The sequence below is a fragment of the Vanacampus margaritifer genome, chromosome 15 (assembly GCF_051991255.1).
Source record: "Vanacampus margaritifer isolate UIUO_Vmar chromosome 15, RoL_Vmar_1.0, whole genome shotgun sequence".
Classification (NCBI taxonomy): Eukaryota; Metazoa; Chordata; class Actinopteri; order Syngnathiformes; family Syngnathidae; genus Vanacampus; species Vanacampus margaritifer.
Genome location: NC_135446.1, coordinates 15392404 through 15410844, shown reverse-complemented (window position 1 = coordinate 15410844; position 18441 = coordinate 15392404). Strand labels below are relative to the sequence as shown.

Sequence of the window (18441 nt, the reverse complement as noted above, 5' to 3'; positions counted from 1 at the left end):
AAAAAGTTCCCGTTTCATGATTTTTAATTTTTTATTTTTTTTTAAATTTAGCCTGTTTGTTCGTGGGGTTTCTTTTTTCAAATAAAGCTGCTGAATCACAACTCAAAAGCAATGTCTCATTTTCATTTATTTTCTAGTAATGTTTTATTTATGATGTATCTTTCTTTCTTTCTTTCTTAGAGGTTTACCAACAGTTTTCTCCAAGTGTGTAGGATACTTAGCGTTTTTGGAATTTTGGGTGCAGATGGTCATACAGAAGATTATATCGTTTTGTTTTTTTTAGACGCCACTGTCGCTATCTCCTGGTTAGTATGAGAAACTTCCGGCAATCCAAAACTAAAATACGGGCCGTTTTTCAATGTGTCTCTCTCCTGCTATATCCTATTTTCGTTTCTGAAATAGAAATAGAAAATCAAATCCTCATTAGACTTCTAGACATCCAAACGAGAAAATCAAGCTGGATTTCAATTAATTATTTCTATTTTAAAACAAAAACCTAACGTTTTTCTATTTTTAATATCTAATTCATTCATAACCACTCACAAACTACATCTTCACATAATATAATATAATATAATATAATATAATATAATATAATATAATATAATATAATATAATATAATATAATATAATATAATAACAAGCATAAAAGCCTGAATAATTATTTACATCACTCAAAAACATTTTTAATTATTCTCATACAAAAAAGTATTGTTTTTTTTTATTTGATTGTCATCCATAGCTTTAATCACAAAGCCACTACTCGATCTTCCGTCTCCTGCTCACTGTTCATATGCAACCCCCAGAAAAATGTATGTACAGACAACTCACTTATTGATTTGATGTGTAGAATTCTCCGTGCAAGTTGTGTGCTGTGCCACTTGTGTACTGTACAGCATTTTCCTTCATTCAGCGCCACCCTGCAAAACATAAACACATGAACGTATTTGATTTAGCGACGTGCTGGTCATTATGTTTTTGTTTAGATTTATTTTACGTGCAGTACAGTATTTCAACTGATTACCCTACTCTGTTTCGACTTGCTGCCTTATGTCAGTTTGAGTCTTATCCAGAAGAGGGCGCCATTTTTTTTTGTCATAACCAGAGCCGTTTGGACTTCGGCCAACTCGGTTTCGGCCCGGTCATAACATGGCGTCCATATGTCATGTGACCAGCAGTTGACCAACCACAGCAGTCATAACTTCAAATCTCAGTACAGGCGAGCTGGTTGTAAACACAATGGGCACTGTGGCTGCCTCATCCTATTTATCGAGATGCAAAGAGCGGCATTCTCCGCATGCGGTTGCACTTTATCAATATCAAGTAAGGTTGATGAAAGCGCCGTTCATCAATTCACCGCAGCGGGATAGTGGCGGCGACATCTGCCGGTGATGAATGCCTTGTTTGCACTCCGCGCAGGCATCAACTCACCGTCTGCCTTTATTACCCAGAAGCCCCTGCGCTTGTGTGGTGAAGCCACATGGTGGCAGCAGAGCATCAGGGTAGACCAGCCACAAGGCTCACTCTCACAACTTCCAATTTCAGGTTGGATTTCCCATCCTTTTTCACATGACCTTATTAGGGTCAATAGGGGTCAACAGACAAACCTGGCCAAGATGGATCACATCATATCCACATGAAACTTCATTTGACATTCAACCAGATTTTTTTTTTTTTAACTAAAATTAGATACAACTACTTTGGCTTTGTTCACATTTTTGTCACACTTGTTCTTTTACCAAGTTTAATTGCGAATGTCACAATAGAGAAATCCGCTTTGCTGTATCAAAACCTATGCAGAAAGCTGGAATCAAACAACAGCAAAAATCCCATGGTACCTCCTTAGTGGAGGTTAATACAAAAGCAGACATTAAAAAGAAAGTGCAAAACTCAAGTCGGATGTGAAGCCAGGAGTTACGGGGAAAAAAAACAGAAGCGAGTACTGACACATTCCCAGCCAGCTGTAATAAAGAGCACAGAGACGCGGAGTTCCCAAACAGCCCAAGCTTGTCCGTGTCGATAGCTGCCATGTTTAACCTCTCCGGGACGGACAAAGTCGGCCCTGGCAGCAGCCACGCTCTGTGCTAAAAAAAAAAACAACCCCCGAATCAAAACCAGTGTTTGTGCTCCAAAACTCTGCCAGGGAGACCTGCAGTCATTTAGCAGTTATAATGAAGCCATTTCAGTCAGCCCAATGTGTTCCTGTGATTACGAGAGCGAAGGATTCACCTGAGAGACGGCTTTGGCTCTAACAAGGAGAACAACTTTAGCCGGTTAAATACAACAAAACTAAAGGTAGAAGTGCTTTTTTTGGGGGGGTTTGAAATTTTTTACTTTTCTATATATGCACATTAAGGTACATGCAAAACACGCACAAACTGAAAATATAAAAGGATCATGTTGTTTTTAGTCAACTACATTCACATTATTACAAAAACTAATATAATCACTGATAAACAAAACTTTTTAGTGACTGTGAATTGCTTCAACTACTTACAAAGCGGAATTAACATAATGTATTTATAACAAATAGCACCCTCAAGAAAGCCTTGCTATCTTAATGCTAATGCTAATTAGCATCTCCGTTGTGGCGCTTTTCCCAAACATTGAAGGTTATTTTTAGCCCTCGCTTTTTCAATATTGTTGAAAAACATCTAATTTCTACGGAGCCCCTCTGGTGCCAGATAATTTATTTGTTTTATTAAAATTTTTGCTAATCTGTACCCACAGTTTAGCACGTCAATAACAAACAAAGAAGAACACTCAAATATATAGATACAAGTTTGATTTATTTGAAAACTGGAGAAGTGTTGAGTGTGAAACAGGCGAGAAACTCCGTGCCATTTTGATTTTGTGGAAATGAGAGTAGGTTAAAATCAGTGTTTAAATATTTTTTTTTAAATTGAAGGCAACGAGGAAACCAGCTTCACCAATGCAAAACTGTGAAAACACTGCCATCTTCAGGCCAGAAAATGCAATTGCGTGTTAGGTTTGATAAAATAGGTTAATACGAGCGCAACGGAATAGCCAATTTCAGCGTCGCTGCTCATTTGAGTTAGCCATTATTTGCAGAATACATAACTAATCCTCACATCAAATGTACCAATTTCTCCCGTCAAACGGAGCTGTAAACTGTGGGTACAGATTAGCAAAAAAAAAAGAAGGTTTTTTATACCCTGGCACCAGAGGGGCTCCGTATATTTCCACCCCAAAAAGTTTTTGAATTTTTTGCTACAGCAGGACCGAGAGTGGATATAAGAAAGGCGAGAAAACAAGTGAGTCAGCAGGATGCCGAGGTTCACCGCAGCAAGATTTCAGAAAAGGATTATCAGGGTATGTACCGCACAAGACAATTAAGATAATAAACACGTTTGAGGAAGCAGAAATACACAACATTGCCCTTAAAAACAACCCCGGCAGCATTGGCACTGAAATCCAAACATGCCTTGATGTCGAAGCTCGAGAACAAAAGGCTCGGGTTCGGAATTCCAGGAGCTTTGCGGCGATGAATAAAACATGGCTTCTACTTGATGTGGCTCCGACTGGCGGAGTCACGCGCTCCCCTTCTTTGAGCTGGCTCGGTGACATGGCGGCAAGATGAAACCGAGGCTACGGGGTCTCCGGCGGATACGCTCGACTCGACTCGGAGGTGGGATCGCTACGGACTTCAGATGCGTCGTGGGCGGCGTACAAAGGAACGGCAGATGCATAATGTGGTGTGTCTCTTTTGCATGGTCTACAACACAGCACAAGTCCGCTCCGAGGTCGGGCGGGTGTGTACAAAGTCAACTTGAACCCTGTGGGCACAAGACACCACTCCCACCACAAAATCAATGAATTAAAAGTTTGGTATTTGGAAGTTGGAACCTGTCCCCCATTGACCTCCAAAGTCCGAGTCCAAATATTTTATTTTATATTATTTTACCCTCTAACCCCTTTCCCCACACAGAAAATATTGGGTAAAGATTCAGACCCTAACCCTAAGTCTACCTGTACTTTTGTGTTTCGCCAGTAGGAGGAGCTGTTGGTTCACTAATTCTAATTGAAAGTCTAATATGGTGCGCAACTTATTTTTTTATGTGCATTGTTTATATTTTTCTATTATCTTTGTCTAATTTATAGGACTATATAGTTAATAATAATTTGTTTGCAAGTAAAATTAAAAGAGTCAAATTTACACGTTTAACTTTTAGACCACAATTAAGTCACTTCCTGTTTTCCGTTAGCATAGCGAAGCATTAGCCCGATGCAGCTCGCAGCATTTGGTAAAAGACAGCTAAAAGTGAAGCTAATTAAGTTACATCTAAGTACCCCTGTTGGTTCGCTAGCAGGCCAAAGTAGTATGTATATGTTTTATTTGTATTTTATGTTTTAAGTTTATTTCATTGTACACCATTTGTTTGTCTCACCAGTTCTACGGTGTATCTGTGGTGTAAAAAGCTAAGTAAGCCCCCAGTAAACGTCCGCGCAAAGAACCCTCTGTGTGTCCGATTTGTGAACAAACCGGTATACGTACTGTATCATATGATCAACACTGTAGTTGACCTTATTGACACGCATGTAGGAAATCCTGCAAAGCAACTAGCTGGCAGTCTGCGAAACTCAATCAATGCATAAAGATGAATGAGGCGCTTCCCGGGGTGACAAAGAGGGATGGCGGCGGCATTGGAAGAACAACGTTTGTCCGCCACGGAGAGAAAAGGGGACGACTCGACAATGAGAACGCGAGGGCCGAGAAACGCTCGAGGAGATGGATGGAGAATCATCTGACCCGGCGATAGAACCGCGGGGCCGTTGACATTTACAAAGCACCGCACTAAGGAGAGAGCAAAGGACATTAGCGGGCGATTATTGAGCCAAGAACGCTCTGACGTCATTCGTCATACACCAACATGCGGGAATCTGGGTTTTGTAGCAAGACATTCTCAAAATTTTCACACCAAGTACAACCTCAACCTCAGTTTGAAAAGAAACTACTTAAAGGTTAAACAATATACTGTACTGGATAAAATAAATAAATAAATAAATAAATAAATACATAGCCTTTCCCAGGGGCCTTATGTGTGGAGCCTTGGGGCCCCTTCTGGAAATAACTTTTCACAAGGCCCCTTAAACTCATTTTGGTCGCTAGCCTGACCAGGAATAATTGCAGTACAGAAAACATACATATGTGAATACACAGCAAAATCGCCAGTGTTAGATTAACACTGATAGTGTTAAATCTAACATTAGAAAAGTGTTTCTATGTGTCCACATCAATGAGTGTAAATCTTACACTTCTCAGTGTTACTCCAACACGGTATAGTGTTAAAAAAAATCAACACCGGTAAAACACCGAGTAGTGTTGAAATGAAATATAACAAGTTTCTCTCTATGTTATTTATTTGGTTGTTACTACCATAACTATGAGATTCATTTTTCAAAAATCATTTCCAATTTAATCCTTTTTTGTAGAAACTTTATTTGGACGTACGCCGCCGTTTTTTTTTTAAAATTTATGCAATGCAAGCCTCGTAGCGTTAGGAGGACCAAAAGTGCCAAAATTAAATAAACTTGACACATTTGGTCCTCCATAGTAGCATTCCTAAAGAATATATATAGCGGCGTACGTCCAAATAAAGTTTCTATGAAATGTAACAGTAAATGATTTTTGAAAAACTAATCTCATAGTTACGTTAGTTACGACCAAATAAATAATGTAGTGCAAACTTGTCGCATCGTCTTTCCTTGCCTAGCCATAGCGGAGTGTTTGCATTATTAGGTGGCCTTGTTATGAAAACAGCTTGAAATCAACACTGCGCTCGATGGCCTGCACAGAAAAAGCGCTCCAGACCAATCAGTCTTGGGTGTAACATCTGCTCAGGAGAACACTAAAGCTTGTGCTGCATGTTCATGCTGCTGCGAGAACCCCCCCCACCCCCCCCACACACACACACACACAACATCCTGTTATTTCAGAATTGAAACATTGTGTCAAATGAGGGGGCGGTTGGAGGTAGGAGGAGGGGGGGTTAAGGGGGTGCTGAGCGGGCCCATTAAGGCCAGCGCGTGGTTGTTATTTCCTCACCTGGTGGAAAGCGACACACAGCGCTCATCATTATCACCGGCACCGACGGGACACAATGCAGCAATCGTGCTTTAATAGCCTGCACTGGCACATCTAAAAAAAAAAAAAAAAAAAAAAAAAAAAAAATCAATAATTTATATGTGCATACATTTCCCCGACAACCAACATGGACCATTTAGGACCTTGGAGCCTCGGCGGGAAATACAGAATAGGGATGAGCTGAAAGACGGGGGGATCCATTTTCAAGATTAAGCTTCATCTCTTCGGCTATAATGGAGTCCCTTGCGTGACCTTATCACCCTGTCACGCATTCGGCGTAACAAGGAAGCTGATGTTTTTGTAAACAACTAATATTGTCAGTCCCCTCAGCCTGCTGTCCTCGGCCGCAGCTGCCTAATTAAGGCTGGATTTAGATGGTGGCATTTGGGTTTGCGTGGGGGCCGTGTCGCGCTTCCTGCTAAATGTCCGGCGATGTGGATGCGGGGAGGTGGCGGGTGGCCTAATTGTTAGCCGTCTTAGCCGTGTGTTATTTCAGCTGGCGCCCCTTCTACGATTTACATAAAAAAACGTTGACGTTTACTGAATGCCAAAGGTCTCTGGCGGTCTGATTGATTGCAACCCCAATGCGATGATTGGTTCCGATTAGGATTTGTTTGTTGCCATGTTGCGGCGGTTTTAACAAGCTAGTCGCCCTCTCACCGCAAATGCTAACCGTCGCTCCGAAATGGATGAGACACACAAAATCTTCTAAGATTTGAAAAATCCTCGTGTTGTACTAGGCCTTGGTCTGTAGAGTCTGTAAGTAGAGATAGACCGATTAGCAGCCGGGCCGATTATCGGTGCCGATATTTAACATTTTTACAAATCTGAAGGCCCAAAAAAGCCGGTAACTTTCTGAGCGGCGAATGTTTGCAAACTTAGTAAATTTTTTGTTTTCTTCAGAGTTTGCTAAATGTTGCAAAAGGTTGTTAAAATTTCACAGTTCTTACTTGTCACAAACAGGTTTTCTTACCACAAAGACATTTTGAATATGTTCTGACACATTTTCACTGTTTGTAAACATCTTTTGAAACCTTTGACGAGCTCTGAGGAGAACCCAGAATTTGCTATGTTCGCAAGCACAGATCTTAACGCTTTGATTATAAATGACGTATCGATACGATTGAAGGATTAGGCTTGACTGCAATGTTATTTAAAAGAAACGGCCACTAGGTGGCAGCAAGTACAAGATTAGACAGTATCACGCAAGGATCTTGTGCAGAAGAAGAAAAGGAGGAAGTGTAGGTTGGGACTGGAAGTGTTGACTGTCACGAGTGTGGTGGAGGGGAAGTAGAAAATAAGCGATGGGCAGAACAAAACAGTTAACCCTGGGGGATTGCTTTTTGGCTTTATGTACAATAAACTGTTATTTTGTTATCAAAATTACTTTTTGGAATGTTATTGTACGTAAACATTATTTAGATGTTTGAGGTGTCACAAAAGAAAAAATAGTAGTGTTAAAGCCCAAGCCCAAGTTGTGCTTGAAATGTTATTTTTCCAGGTTTTTTCTTCTTCTCAGGAATTGAAATTTAGACAAAACTTAGCTGTATTCTAAACTAAAGAACGGAAAAAGATAGAAATACACTTCCTGTTTTCTGATGAAAGACAAGAGTCTAATCATTCTTGTTCCATGTTTATACAGCAATAGAACTCTATATTCTGTGGGCCTTGCAAGATGAATCAAAAGCCAGTAAAACGGATGGTATTGAAGGGGGTTGCTCCAATTAAATGGCTGGGAATAAATGAGTTAAAGTGACAGTAACATGAAAAATCAACTTTTTGGAGCTTTTTTAAAATCCATGTTAAAATGCTAATTCCTCACCAAAAACATCACCAAAGTTGCGTTTTCCTCCATTCAACCCTCCATGAGCAATTCTAGGCCATTTCGCTCTCCAAGCACCAGCCCCTCCCAAACCGAGAAAACGTCATTAGGCGCAAACAGCGGACTAAACACACGCCCACTTTCTCTGAGAACAATGATTTAAAGGATTTAAAGCATCGGGCACTCATGTATTGACCCATGAAGGGACAGAGCCACATTTGACTCGAAATCTCCAAAGAGCTGCTAGGTGGCAATAACACTGACCGAAGGGCTGACGACTTCTCCAAAGAAAGAGCTTCTCCGTGCTTTGTATCCCCAAACCCAAACCTGCTTCCCCGTGTGCACACAACCGCAATAAAAGTTCCTCGTCCACTCCTGTTCGCTTTTCAGAAGCCCAAAAGAAGGATGACGGAGCTGGGAGGCAAGAGGGAGGAGGTCATAATATTCCGCGTGATCCTTCCCTGGCCCTTCCTCCCCGGAGGGATCACGGGAAATAAATAATGGGCCGACCCTTTGCAATACAATACGCGTGATGGAAGGCGATGTCAAGCGGCCGAGTCGGGCCTGGGCGGGGAGGGAGATCTCGCCGCTTCATGGATTAGCGCGGCAGAATGGGGCATCTTATTTTACGAGTGGCCGGGGACAAAAAAAAAGTGGGCTCATTTTTCCCCACTACAAATAACCCTCACGGCAGCCCCCCCCCCCCCCCCCCCACCCACGCCACACGTCCGACTGGATTTATTGCGCTAAGGTAGCTTCTGACACCCCAAAATTTACTGAGCTCCTCCCTGTGGCGCAGATGAACCGATCAGTGGATCTCAAACTTAGTAGCGCCGTAAAAAAAATGGGTGATTCTTTCACACGCTTCGAAATGGAGCCCGCATAGCTCACTTTTGCGGATAGATGGAAGAAAATATGGATAATCACTCAAAAGGGTGCAGAACCTTCGTTTTGGCTGTTGATTAAAACTTTTCTTTCACCGCAACCATGCAGTGGGAGTCGCCCCTGAAACTATGCTACCTTCAAGCAACGGCACAAAAAGCAGTAAAAGATATAAAGTAAGAAATGGAAATCCATTTACAACACGCAGCCTGTAGACGGAGAGAGGGGGGGGGGGGGGGGGTGCTGACTTCAGTTCAAGGATTCTCCGCAGACTCCGTGCAAAGGAGCTGCTCCACTTCCCCCGCCCCCACCCTCATCCGTAATCCTCGTCTTTCCATTATGGCTTCCACTATTTTTTAAAATGAGATGAAACTTTAATGATCTCTGTCGGGGAAAATGGGTCATTGTGCTGACACAAAGCTGAGTATTTTAAAAGGGGAAAAGAGGCAAAGGAAGAAAAAAAAAAATCGAACAAATAGAGAGCAGACTTTGGGATTCAGCAGCACGCCTGTCACTTGTTGCCTGCAAAATCTCAAAGACGTGCAGTGCACAAGTACAATTGGAAAGTGTTCCCAAGTGGATTAGAACATGTCTGCCACATGCTTTTCATCAAATTACAGTGAAAATCTGTGACCTGTGTATTTTTGCGTATTTAATTGCGTAGATATCGACAGTCAAAAGCCAAAGTTATTTTAGTTAGTTTAGAAAAAACTAAAACAAAAAAAAAGTTAGTTAACAAGATAAAATAAAAACGAAAATGCTTATAAAAAATCCCGAACACGAACTGAAACTACATTTTATGTTTACAAAACTAGCTAAAACTAACTATAATTATAGCATGATTTTTTTTTTATATATTAACCGGAATAAGGACATTTGAAAGTGTGTCACACAAAAGTGACGTCATCTAGCAGCAGCCAATAGAAAAGCACCTTCAGATAACGTTGCCCCCATCGTGTTTTTTAAATATTGCGCACAAGTAATACACACTTAATTAAAAAAAAAAAAAACTAAAACTAATACTGAAACTAACTAAAACTAAACTAAAACTGAGCATTTTTGAAATAACAGAGCCACCCAGAAAACTAATTAAAACTAATAAAATTTAAAAAAGAAAACTCAAAACGAAATAAAAACTAACTAAAATGAAAAATTTCCAAACTATAATAACCCTGTCAAACACACACATACAAAATAAAGTACACACAAAGCAGTATAGGCCGCTAAAGCCACACCCAAACTGACTCCAGGTCCTGAATCACTTACTAGGCCACACCCCCTAAAGGCACACAAATCCATCAGTACAGTAGTTATTCTTTATAAAACCGGCTTTCTTCATATTAGTTGGTTTGTTTATGTTGTTTATACAACAGAGCTTTGTTTCTTCCATATGAGCTTGATCACGGAACAAACTCGACTTGTAAGTCAAGGTATCATTAGGGTCGACCTTTAGCATTTAACGCCCTCTGTAAACTCGCCACTATTTAGGAAGCGTGACATGTCAGCTTCCTGACAGCGCTAGGTAGTTATTTCTCCATCCGGCTACTGATACATATAATTACGACGGAGAAGGCGTGAGGTGGAATTGCGGGGGCGATGACACGCCGCTGTTTGCTGATCAGACGCCTGTCAACGGAACAGCCAGCTAACGGCGATGTGACGCACGCACGCACACACTGACAAAAAACAGAAGGACGAGATGGACAGGCATTGAAGGCGTAAAGGCGAATTGACCTTGAAAGAAAATAAACCAATTATGGGTCAATTATGGGCTCTTTAGTACAAAACAACTCCAAAAATGGCATCTTGTTGAACAAAAAAAAAAAAAAAATGGGACAGTGGTTCGTTTCTTTTTTTTAACCCAACTGCTTTTAGAGAGTACTAATCTTAACCCAGCAGTATTAAGAGTGTCTGCACAGTTGGAACATTCTTTCACCGCCATGGTTTAGTTCATTAAAAATCTCCTGGGGTGGCAATCCAAAACAACTCTTTATTTTTTATTTGGGGTTGTTGTGTGCAAAAACAAGCTAATCTTTTGGGTTGTACAAGTACATTTTTCGGGTCATTTTATCCCAAAGTTTTTGACCCATATATATATATATATATATATATATATATATATATATATATATATATATATATATATATATATATATATATATATATATATATATATAAAATGGTATCGGCACTTGGTATTGGTATCGGTAAAAAAAATAAAATAAAAAATATGTATATATATATATATATATATATATATATATATATATATATATATATATATATATTTTTTTTTTTACCGATACCAATACCAAGTGCCGATACCATTAGTACTTATGATAAATAAAATTGCCCAAAAAACAATGACAGATAATAAAAAAAAAACTACAGCAAATTTCCTTAAAATTGAATGAAATTAATGGCAATTATATTTTTTCAATTTGCTCATGAAAGTCATTTTACATAGAGCACACAATAAAATGAATAAAAAAAAAAAATCGAGATAAATAAGATGAAACAAATAATGTAGTGGCCCGAAAAAAAATCTGAATCAAAATATGTGGTTGTACAACTTCATTTTAAGGAATAGAGTGAAGTCCAAATAATTAAATCAATACAATAGGGCTTCATATAATTTAGTAATATCTACCATGTTAACTCATTCACTGCCATTGACGGCTATAAACGTAAAAAATTCATTTGAACTATTTTGATTAGTTTAACATGATTATGATTATTATGATTAAAAATTGTAATCGCCTGACACCCCTAATTTTTAAAAATCATCTTAATTTTTTTTATTGGAATTAATCGCATGACGTCAATAGTTAACTCAACAATTAATCACAAATTTTATATCTGTTCTAAATGTACGATAAAAAAAGTCTAGGTTTTCATACTCTTGTTAACAAAAGTAGAAAAAAAAGTTAAACTAATTGAAATAGTTAATGATTTTTGACGTTTATAACCGCCAATGGCAGTAAATGAGTTAAGAATTCCTCAGGCTGTTTAGTGTGTGATGTTTAATTATGTCTTGTTTTGAAATCCATGCTTTTAATTTGGAAGGCTGCTCGGTATTTCCGTTTCCTGTTTCACGTTCTCCGTTCGAACCCAAAGGGGAACAAAAAAAGCCACATTACAAATATAATGTAGTATGCATAAGAGCTATAATTAGCGTCTGCGAGGGCCTTCGACGGCACCGTTCTATTTTTAGCACCACAGCTCTACAACGTTAATGAGGCAATCAAACGTACGTATTAAACGTAAATGATGTTACCTCATAAGGAGACACACAGGAAACCAACAAGAGACGAAAAATGGCCACAAGAGCGAGGGCCGATACCAGTATTGATATCCGTCGCGAGTTCGTTTTTAGACTGTTATATACTAAAAGAGTTGAAGTTAGAAATCTTTTGCAGGTTTCGTGACATTTGCATTAACACCAACAAAGAAAGCATTAGAGCAAGCAATGCCATTGTGGTAATACAAACGGGGACTTTTCCGTTAGTTGTTGCTATGGTTACCTGCAGTATTAACACACCTTTGCTGGAGACACTTGCACATTTGAAATCATCAGAAGGGATGCTTTGAGTAGGTGCAAACATTAATGGAAGTTTAATGGAGGGGGGGGGTTAAGCACTTAGGAAGACTTGCGTGTCACCGCAAAAATGTAAACAGGCAGACTGCTGACATTTTCAACTACGGATGTATAATTACCCCCATTTGCTGCTCAAAGCGGACGCCGCATAGTCGAGGAGCCACCGTTTTTGTGCAATCTGGTCTCGAGCCCCGGACATGAAAAAAATTCTAATTGTGGCTGCAATGTGAAATGCACAAAATGTGGCCAAGAAACACTAAACATGAAACAAAGTACAAAGTTTTTTTTCCCCCTTCTCAGTAGGAGCGATATCAATATCGTACAGTGATTGCATAACAATAATAATAACAGTACTTAAGTACACTTACTTCTTTTTTTTTGTTGTTGTTGCAAAAATGTGTAAAACAACCATTCTTTCATGTCTGAAATTTTCTGAAGCATTTTGTTTACGGAAATACAAACATCGATTTCTGGATGAAGGTGTGATTAAAAGGTGTTCATTTCTCCCATCCGCTGTGCACTTAAGGAAAGTATTAAAGCTAAGTGGCTGAGCCTGATTACAGCTTAATAACTTGCGAGGTGTCATAATTAAATTTCCATCCATCAACAGCGCCGCGCCTACGTTACATTTCAGAATCATCGCATCATTATGCAAATTAATGCTCAGGGTGAATTAGGCTATTAAGTGGAACTTTACACTCTAGTTGCATGTTTTACATGAGAAATATCATACCTTAATACCATCAAACAAAAAGGTCAGAAAAATTTCATTTGCTGAAAAACTCACCTATTTGCTGTCCTTGTGTTGAGGCCAAAACAACGAAAGTAAAGTTACAAGGGTTCAAACTACTGGAACATCACGTACCACTAGAGGGAGCCTGTGCAACACACTTAGAGATAGAATCGCAGGATTGATGTAATCCGAGTACCATCATTTTAAAGTAATATAACTTGATTACTTTTAGATTGCTCCAATATCGAGTATGCTCATGAAGACAAAAGAAAAATAAACATCACCACGATTTATATTCTATACAACGTGCCCCTGCTATTTGCGGGTAATAGGGACCCGGGCAGCCTACAAATAGCAAAAATTAGTAATTAAAAAGCATGTAGGCTATAGTTAGGTTGATTGATAGACAGACAGACAGGCAGATAGACAGACAGACAGATAGATAGACAGATAGATCTCTCTCGCATCGTAGAAATTGTAATCCTTTAAAATAATCCCCATTTTAATAAATGTAACTGTAATCTGATTACATGTTTTTTTCTTGTAACTGTAACGGAATACAGTTACTTTTTATTTTTTTGTAATCTGAACAGCGGTGCATGTATTCCGTTACTCCCCAAGCCTGACTATGTTGACAACAAGTTGATGAGCATGATCATCGGTATGCTCTTGAAAAAAAAATAAAAAAAAATAAATATATATGTATTAAAAAAAAAAAGGAGAGCAATGATGATGAAATGTCAAATCGGTAAAATTACCGAATGAACAATACTGAGCTCTCCAGAAAAAAAAAGAAAAAAAAAAAGGTATGCTCTTGTTTTGCCTATTGCGGTAAATTACTTATTTTTGTCTACAAGGCAATTTATTTAGGCGATAAAAGATCCACGCCGCCTTCGGAGCCGTTTGCTTTTGTTTTGATTCGCTCTCTTCCTCGCATGCGGCGTGTAAATTAAAGTAAACTCGCAGTCAGCCTGACCTCGATTAGTTCCAATCGCCGGCTGATGAAAAGCGCGTGGAAGGCAAATGAGAAAAGTAGATGTTTCTTGATTTATTTATTTTTTCCAGCGACTGCAGGTGGAGGAAGCGAGCATCCCCTTCCACCAGCCACTGTTTCTGCTCCTTCACCATCATTATGTGGATTTCTTTGTTCCTTGTCAAGGGCCTCTTCAGCCCCGCTCCTGTCTTGATATAAAGCATCCGCGTTCGCCGCCGGAATGTGCAGAGCGACGAGATGCTTCCCGCCAGAGGGGAAGGAGAACGCAACCCAACGGGACGCTTCCGCGTGACACTACGCTGTTTCTTTCATTATCTGCGGGCGTTGGCGCTCAAACCGCAGCCGCAAGCGACAGCTGCCCGTCTCACACTGTGTCACCGCATATCAAGACCTCAAGTCCGGTTAACGGGCCACATTTGTCGCCACTTTATCTATTTTAATAGGTCTAACGCAGTGGTTCTGAACATTTTTAGACCGGCTTAGAAAAAAAGGTTTTATCTCATTAACCGCCAAGTAAGTCTTTATAAATGGTGTGAATCAGGACCCCCCCCCCCCCCCACCCTCAATTTTCTTAATTAACAAAAAAAAAATTGAGATGTCAGCCAAGTACACATTTTTTTCCCCTTAAATGATTGATTAGCTCATTCACTCGCAGCCATTTTCACTGAAGCAATCCCCTTCACTCCCGGCTGTTTTACTGGATTTTGACTGGTTTTGCAAGGACTACAGAATATTGTGTTCTATTGCTATAAAAACAAGGAACCTACCGAAAGAAAGGTTAGAGTCTCTTCTTGCTGGCCGTTTGGTTAATAACTACCATTTCTTCAACCGTTTTTTTTGCAACTGAGAGGCTGCATCAAAGCCTTGTGTATGCTCAAGCACAAAAAAACACACATACATAAAAACGTATAAATACGTCTTTGGGACACATACAACATTTAAAATAGAACGTATTCATAGTTTTTTGGAGCAAATGAGTTTTACTGAGGGATACTTGACTCATTGAGCCATTATCAACAGTAAGAAGATCATATTTTGTCTATGATTAAGGTGGTAACTTCATTATTTTTCACGTACAACTAATACCTTTAAAAACTCATTTTTCTACTTGCTTGTCGACTGAAGATGACATCACCTGTGCTGAGGAAGTAGGTAACGACCAATCATGGCTCAGTTAACGGACCAAACCCAGAAAACAGGTAAGCCATGATTGGTCGTTACCTACTTCCTCAGCACATGTGATGTCACCATCGGTCGACAGCAGGTGGGAAAAAATTGTTTTTAAAGGTATTAATTAATTAATAAAGACAAAATTTTAACTTTTCACTGCTGAAAATGGCTCAATGAGTCAAGTAATCACATGAATCAACAAAGACCTTGTTTAACTTCAAATTGTAGGTATGGAAATGTCAAAATATGTCTTTTAATTCGATTCGTCATTGGCAGCTACGCCGAATATCTCCAGAGGAAGCCAGCGTTCGACGAGTAGTGGCTTTGCTTTTCCCATCCAAAGAATCCCGCGTTTCAGATGAAAGCGCAAACTTTCGCACCTTGCACCTGCTGGCGTCGCTCGGTGCCATCCCTCCCGATCGCACCGGTTGCCATCTGCGAGACAAATTGATCAAAAGGCATCGGAATGTGCCGTGGCGGCGCGATTGAAACGCGGGAGTGGGCGGTGCCGTCAGATTTTTTTTTTCCCACCCTTCGGCTTTCCTTGCTTGTCACTGTAGCTGTCGCCTTTGAGCTCGTACGTGGCTGATGCTATCCCAGGAAGTAGATCACACAAGAGCAAACCGGTTTATCCATCAAATCAGCCATTTAAAGAAGACCTTCGGTAAAAGTTCAGCATGTTGAACTCGACTCAATCTTAACTCCTCGTACTGGAAATGGAGAGCCGAGGCGTATTAAGGAAATATTCTGTTAATCTTGACTTTTTGTTCTTAATATAAGCAATTGATTCAAACTTGAACAAAATACAGATTATGTCAAATTCAGGAAATGATTTCCATTATATTTTTGAGGATGCATCACATAAAGGCTTGTTAAGGAAAGTTTCTGTAAAGCAAATGCATTGTAGTTACAGAAAACAATCTACTCCTAAAGCTGCTCTGTTGAATTGAAATACATTTGCTATGTTCCTAATTTTAGAATTAATTTCAAAAGGCATATTAAGGAAAGTTTCTGTATGAATGAATAGTAACACCCTTTTTTTTGAGTAGCCTCATTTTTAAGATGCTATAGTCAAACACGTTTCACATATTGCTTAACTTAAGAATAAAAAAAAGGCATATTAAGGAAAGCTTATGATGAGCAAATTCATTGCATTGCGAGAATGCAGTTTTCAAAAAAGTCTACTTTTACCACTTTTTTTGCCACTGTAGTCAATACAAACATCATTCCCATGTTCCCAATTATAGAATAAATCAAAAAGGCATAGTAAGGAAAGCTTTTTAGTCGTAACTATATCAACTTGGCATTTAACAAAGTTTGTTTTTCCGGCAACCCCACTTTTATGCTCAATTTAATGACCCTTTTTCAATTTTTGAACAGATAAAAAAAAGGCATATTAAGGAAAGTTTCTGTATGAATGAATAGTATTCAGAGAGCAACACACTTTTTTGTGTGAGTAGCTTCATTTTTTAAGATGCTATAGTCAAACACGTTTCACATATTGCTTAACTTAAGAATAAAAAAAGGCATATTAAGGAAAGCTTATGATGAGCAAATTCATTGCATTGCGAGAATGCAGTTTTCAAAAAAGTCTACTTTTACCACTTTTTTTTGCCACTGTGGTCAATACAAACATCATTCCCATGTTCCCAATTATAGAATAAATCAAAAAGGCATAGTAAGGAAAGCTTTTTAGTCGTAACTATATCAACTTGGCATTTAACAAAGTTTGTTTTTCCGGCAACCCCACTTTTATGCTCAATTTAATGACCCTTTTCCAATTTTTGAACAGATAAAAAAAAGGCATATTAAGGAAAGTTTCTGTATGAATGAATAGTATTCAGAGAGCAACACACTTTTTTGTGTGAGTAGCTTCATTTTTTAAGATGCTATAGTCAAACACGTTTCACATATTGCTTAACTTAAGAATAAAAAAAGGCATATTAAGGAAAGCTTATGATGAGCAAATTCATTGCATTGCGAGAATGCAGTTTTCAAAAAAGTCTACTTTTACCACTTTTTTTTGCCACTGTGGTCAATACAAACATCATTCCCATGTTCCCAATTATAGAATAAATCAAAAAGGCATAGTAAGGAAAGCTTTTTAGTAGTAACTATATCAACTTGGCATTTAACAAAGTTTGTTTTTCCGGCAACCCCACTTTTATGCTCAATTTAATGACCCTTTTCCAATTTTTGAACAGATAAAAAAAAGGCATATTAAGGAAAGTTTCTGTATGAATGAATAGTATTCAGAGAGCAACACACTTTTTTGTGTGAGTAGCTTCATTTTTTAAGATGCTATAGTCAAACACGTTTCACATTTTGCTTAACTTAAGAATAAAAAAAAGGCATATTAAGGAAAGCTTATGATGAGCAAATTCATTGCATTGCGAGAACAATGCAGTTTTCAAAAAAGTCTACTTTTACCACTTTTTTGCCACTGTGGTCAACTTAAACATCATTCCCATGTTCCTAATTATAGAATAAATCAAAAAGGCATAGTAAGGAAAGCTTTTTAATAGTAACTATATCAACTTGGCATTTAACAAAGTCGTTTTTCCGGCAACCCCACTTTTATGCTCAATTTAATGACCCTTTTCCAATTTTTGAACAGATAAAAAAAAAAAAAGGCATATTCATGAAAGTTTCTGTCAAGCAAATGATTATAACTTTATGAAAAACTTCCTTGTGCACTTCTGTGAAAAATCATGGGACTAGCACATGCAAATTACGACTGAGCATGTTGCTTCTTGTCAAGTTTTGCCAGTACAAGTGCCAAGTTACTGTCAGAACAAAAGCCAGATACGGGCATATCAAAGAAAGTAAAAGTACACGTAACGTCAATTTGCAGCTGACATTTAACGTGCAGTCTTCAAACCTCATTTGTAGACACGAACGCGGCAGCATTTCCTTATCGAGCGGCTTTGAAGAGAGACGCTGAGATGTACGGCCTTATCTCCGCGTGCCCGCTGTCAAGCGTAACAAGGAAGATTGACGACAACACGGAAAAAATTAGTCCACAAATAAAAAAAGGTATATTAAGGAATGTTTCTGTCTAGCAAATACATCTTCTGAAAAGAGCCGCTTTAGTTATTATTAGTACGATTGCTGTGTAGTTTCCATTGCAAGCCAC

At 38.9% G+C, this 18441-nt stretch overlaps 1 long non-coding RNA gene across 1 annotated transcript in view; it reads right to left on the bottom strand.

Moving 5' to 3' along the window:
- The window catches only part of LOC144034733 (uncharacterized), a 30616-nt gene extending 24455 nt beyond the window's left edge, over positions 1-6161 (bottom strand). Inside the window, exons 1-2 of the long non-coding RNA XR_013288277.1 lie at positions 6068-6161; positions 832-920 (exon numbers count right to left, since the gene is read on the bottom strand). This is a non-coding gene — a long non-coding RNA (uncharacterized LOC144034733). The remainder of the gene's footprint in view (positions 1-831; positions 921-6067) is intronic.
- Between the last annotated feature and the right edge of the window lie 12280 nt (positions 6162-18441).